The following is a 5,842-nucleotide window of genomic DNA, read 5'->3' on the forward strand; positions in this document are numbered from 1 at the left end:
CTTCAGCTGGTGTATTTTCTGCCGTTGCTGGGCTCAATACCAATATGGCATATGGGCCTGATGGAGTCCTTCCTGTTGTTCTCAAGAACTGTGCTTCTGTGCTTACACCCTGCCTAGGCAAGCTCTTTCGCCTTTGTCTGTCAACTTGTACTTTCCTTCTTGCTGGAAGTTTGCTCTCATTCTGCCAGTCCCAAAGAAGGGTGACCATTCCCAACCCTCTAACTATCGTCCAATTGCTTAAACATCCTGTATCTCAAAAGTTTTCAAGAGAATTCTATCTATCTGTCTATATACCTAGGCTGCTTCCCCCAAGGAAAGGGAGGTAGCCGAGACAGGACAACACATTCCCCATTTACTCATCCATTCAAACACATTCATTCGCATCTTAGCCCCAAAGGGTAGAACGGACAGATCCTCACCACACCACACCGCACAAGGGTCAACTGCACAATGCAATCATGACATCCGCAGCAGAGCTGGTTTACCCCTCCCACATCATAACAGACCCATCTCCTTACCCGCACCTGACAATTCTTAATAGAAAAATTTTAAAGCATCTTTCCTGTCACAAACTTCTTTCTGATCGTCAGTATGGGTTCCGTCAGGGACGCTCCACTGGCGATCTTCTCACCTACCTTTCAGACCCCTGGTCATCCTCCTTTCTGGACTTTTGAGAAAGCTTTGCCATTGCTCTTGACATCTCTCAGGCTTTCGATCGAGTCTGGCATAAATCTTTAATTTCCAAATTGCCCTCTTACGGTTTCTGTCCTTCTATCTGTCCCTTCATCTCTAGCTTCCTTTCTGGTCGTTCTATAGCCGCTGTTGTAGATGGCCATCGTTCTTCTCCTAGATCTGTCAACAATGGTGTTTCTCAGGGCTCTGTCCTATCACCAACTCTTCCTTCTATTCATCAATGACCTTCTAAGCTGTACATCTAACCCTATCCACTCTTATGCTGATGACTCCACCCTTCACCTTTCCATTCGGTTCCCACATCGTCCATCTCAGCAGTTACTTCAACAAACAAATGATGAGGCTATGGCACACCTAATGTCTGACTTGGCTCGTATCTCTGACTGTGATAAAAATAATATGGTTGTTTTTAATGCATCAAAGACTCAATTTTTATGCCTATCAACCTGACAAAATCTTCCACAGGTATACCCACTAATGTTTAATAATATTCAACTTAATCCTGCATCATCCTTGAACATACTTGGGGTTTCATTTACTAGGGACTTATCTTGGAATGATCATATTACATCTCTTGTAAAATCTGCTTCCAAGAGATTAGGTGTGGTAAGCCGACGGAGGTAAGCCGACTCTGTTCCTTCTTTACCCCTGCACAATTGTTGACTCTATACAGGGGTTTTATCCGCCCCTGTGTGGAATACAACTCTCATGTGTGGGGAGGCTCCTCACATACAGCTCTTCTCAATAGATTGGAGTCAAAAGCTTTTCGTCTCATTAACTCTCCTCCTCTTACTGACTCCCTCAACCTCTGTCTCTTCGTCGCACTGTTGCATCTTTATCTCTTTTCTATCGCTACTTCAATGGTCACTGCTCCTCTGAACTGTGTGCATGCATTCCTCCACCTCTACGACGGGCACGTGGCACCCGTCTAGTAGGAAACTCTCATCTCTTTTCTGTCCAACTCTCTAATGCAAGAGTTAACCGTTACTCGCAGTCCTTCATTTATGCAACAGGTCAACTCCGGAACTGTCTCCCTCTGTATTTCCTGCTTCCTATGATCTCCAGTCTTTCAAACGCAGTGTGTCCAGGCATCTCGAAATGATTGGATCTTGAATTTGGCTCACTCTTTTATTTTGTTTTTCTCTAGGAAGGAACAACAAATGCTGACTCGCGGCCTTTGGTTCCTTCTTCCTTTCAGAAAAAAAAAAAAAAAAAAAAAAATATATATATATATATATATATATATATATATATATATATATATATATATATATATTTATATATACTGTGGAGAGAGAGAGAGAGAGAGAGAGAGAGAGAGAGAGAGAGAGAGAGAGAGAGAGAGACTAAAATGAAGCAAGAAAGAACCAAATGAAAGTGCAAAACACTGGTAAGTACAGTGCATATTTCTCTCTCAGTGTATGTTTGCAATTGCCGTCAAATAGGCCATTGCACAGGGCAGCAGCTCCAATAGACCAGATATAGCCAAATAACTCAGTTTGCCTCAGGACTTGTCTGATGATCACTGGCTGATTGACTTGGGCTGAGACCTGGTGACCTGCTTTGCTGGTGGTGATGTGAGAATTGAGGTTGAAGCTGGAATTTTATTTTAGCACATCAACTTTCATATGATGACTTTTCTGTCTTGTTCTCGCTACTGCTGGCTGGCTAACTTCATTATTTAACACAGGAGAGGCGTTTGATAATGACGCGATTATTTCTGAGTAAGTTAGGTCTGCATAACTTAGGTGAGGTTAAGTTAGCTAAGGCTATGATCGATCTGGACAGGTTAAGTTTAGCTGGAATTTGGAAGGAAAGGCTAAATTAGGTTAAGTTAGATTATGTTTGCTGAGGTCTGGTGGTCGCTGACAGACTGACGTTGGTTTTGTCCTGGGTTATGCCTTGCTGGTGAGAAGTTGTGGTATGAGGGAATGTAATTTGGTTTTAGGGCCTGAATTCTGATGAAGAACTTCCAGTCACCTCATGGGATGGGATACCAGGTAAGTATGGACGTCACTCTCCAACTACTGAACCACAAGGCGTATTTAAGTTATTACGTACTGAACTAAACAAACTACTGTATAGTAGAAAGAAAAGAGAATGACACCAAAAGAGAAATGTTTACAAAGAACAGAGTAAAAAAAGGAAAAAAAAAATAGTACAACTGACTGGGAAAAAACAAGACAGAGAAAACAGCAGAATAACGGAAATAATGTATAACTGAAGGGAAATTATAAAATGAAGAGCGTTAAATTCAGGTAGTGAACAAGAAGCAGCATGATGCTAATAAAGAAAAGCGAACAAAAGAAAAGGAAAAATAGAAAAAAAAAATGTGAGGAAGAAGGAACCAAAGGCCACGAGCCTGCAATAACTGTTCCCTCCAAGAGAAAAACAAAATACAGGAGAGAGACAATTTCAAGATCCGATCATTTAGAGATGCCTGGACATACTGCGTTTGAAAGACTGGAGATCATAGGAAGCAGGAAATACGAACAAAGAGAGACAGTTCCAGAGTTGACCTGTTGCATAAATGAAGGACTGGGAGTAACGGTTAATTCTTGCATTAGAAAGTTGGACAGAAAAGGGATGAGAGTTTGCTGCTAGACCGGTGCTACGCGCCAGTCATAGAGGTGGAGGAATGCATGCAGACAGTTCAAGGAAGCAGTGATCATTGAAGTAGCGATAGAAAAGAGATAAAAATGCAACAGTGCGGCGAAGAGACAGAGGTTTAAGGAAGTCATTATGAGGAGAGTTAATGAAACGAAAAGCCTTTGACTCCACCCTACTGAGAAGAGCTGTATGAGGGGAACCTTCTCATACATGAGAGTTATACTCCACGCATGGTCAGATAAAACCCGTGTATAAAGTCAACAATTGTGCAGGGGTAAAGAAGGAACGGAGTCGGCTTAGCACACCTAATCTCTTAGAAGCATATTTTACAAGAGATTTAATATGATCTTTCCAAGACAAGTCCCGAGTAAATGAAACCCCAAACATGTTCAAGGATGATGCAGGATTAAGCTGAATATTACTAAACATTAGTGGGTACACCTGTGGAAGATTTTGTCGGTTTGATAGGTGTAAAAACTGAGTCTTTGATGCATTAAAAACAGCCAGATTATTATTACCCCTGTCAGGCATACGTGAATTTCCAAACCACACGGTAACTTTGGCACGCTACTGGCAAACTATTGTCTCCCTCAGGACGCTGAAATTAACACTCCTGCCTCACCGTACGTGCCACACTCCTACCTACTTCCATGTCTCTTTGTCTGTCAGGCTGAGCAATGAAGTCAATAAGTATTTTAATCAAAATGTTGCAGTGATAAAAAATTGAAGGCAACTTTTCATCGTTTTACACACACACACACACACACACACACACACACACACACACACACACACACACACACACACACACATATACACACACACGCGCGCGCGCGAGCACAGTAAGTAGATAAAACAAGCGCCACAAAATCAACCCTCAACAGATACCATAAAGATGTAACGTAAACCTTGGTTCTGGGATCGTGTTCGCCCATTGCCGAGTAATCTAGTTGAGCTGGAATGTCTGTCTGGAATGGCAAAGGTATGATTCGGAGGGGATAACAAAAAGTGCAATCAAGACTCTAGCTTCTAAGGCACAGCTGAATAAAATCGTTTGGAAGTAGCTGAAATAAAATACTAGATTCTTTACTACGACGAGGTGACTGATGGTGCCAGTAAAAATACCCAGTTTCCTATACTCTTTAACTTAAAACTGTCTTGTGTTATCTCAACTATGAGATGATTAAAAGAACTTAAAGAAGTAAGGAGTGACATGATGGAGCTGAGGTAGTCGAATATGAGAGGTAGTGAACTGGATGATTGGGAGAATACGTGTTATGGACATAGCAAAAGGCCTGTGAGACAAGAGGGAGTTTATATGACGACGAAAAACAAATCCCCGTCCTGGTTGGCCTTGTTCCTTATATTCTAGTTCATATGTGGGCAGACTTCGTCTCTCCCTTGCACTCGCTTTCCTTAATCAGTTTGCTTTCTTGTCTGTTTTTCTTGGACCAGGCTCTTGCTCCTGCAGCCGTTCTGTAAAATTTCTCCAGCAACTATATCGTTTCATCTTTCTCACCTCCTCAGTCCATTCTATGCCTCTCCCACACTGTCGTTATCCCTGAAAAAGCTGGACCCGTCCCTAAAAAGGCCTGCCCTAAATTCATTCTGTAGTTTGTACCACATTTCATAGTTTTATTCCTCTCCAAGTTTATTATTCGTGATATTAACCTCTTCAGAAAGAGAACGTCATTTGTGTTATATTTTTGCAGTCCTAGACAAAGTTATTACGTCAACGTGAGGCTCACATTTTGAGGAATTATATATACTGTAACCTTCCATACTACGGTGCCCTTCAACGCCAAGCATTATTGTCCGGTGAGGAACAATTAAATTGGTAATATTTCACCTTGGACCTGTAATATCCTGTTTTTTAAAATGTCTTCTTCTTTTTTTCAGGAAAATCGCATAGTTCTTCTCATAACACTTATGTCGCATATCCCGAGCAATTATGATCTGAAATAAAAGAGATAATATAAACATTTTCTCCTTGGGCTGAACCTATATAGTTGGAGGGAGTTTCCGTCGTTTAATGACCTCCAGTTCGATGATTTAAGAACTTTTTTTTGACACGACCTGAAGACTTATTTAGGAGACGACAAGAATAAAATATATGGTCGCACACAAGTAGCTCAGTCCCCTATTGATCTGGCATCGTTTTTTTTTTTATTTATTTATTTACCTTTGATAATACCCTGCCTATGCAAATTCATTCGTTTTGTCATGACAATTGGTACTCCTTTCAAGTAGATGCAATGCTCCCTCACATTCAGCTCGATCCGGAAAAAAATGAATGTTTTTAGATTTGCAGTGGTTAGCTATTCTCCTACAAAGCATTTGACTGAGTCGGGTTCAAATACGAGTATTTTGATGCCTTACACTTGGCTGAAGGTTTATCGATCATATAATAAGATCCAGGTAAGTAGGCTGGATATCTGTTCTTAAATATATTGGTTTACGAGAGCCTAGCCTCAAGCACCTGCATCTCTAAGGGGATAATATAGGATCAGACTGATTACCTTAACCCCCAAAGCCTCTG

The sequence above is a fragment of the Coenobita brevimanus genome, chromosome 88 (genome assembly GCF_032717465.1).
Source record: "Coenobita brevimanus isolate Jiangsu-jjx chromosome 88, ASM3271746v2, whole genome shotgun sequence".
NCBI classification, from domain to species: Eukaryota; Metazoa; Arthropoda; class Malacostraca; order Decapoda; family Coenobitidae; genus Coenobita; species Coenobita brevimanus.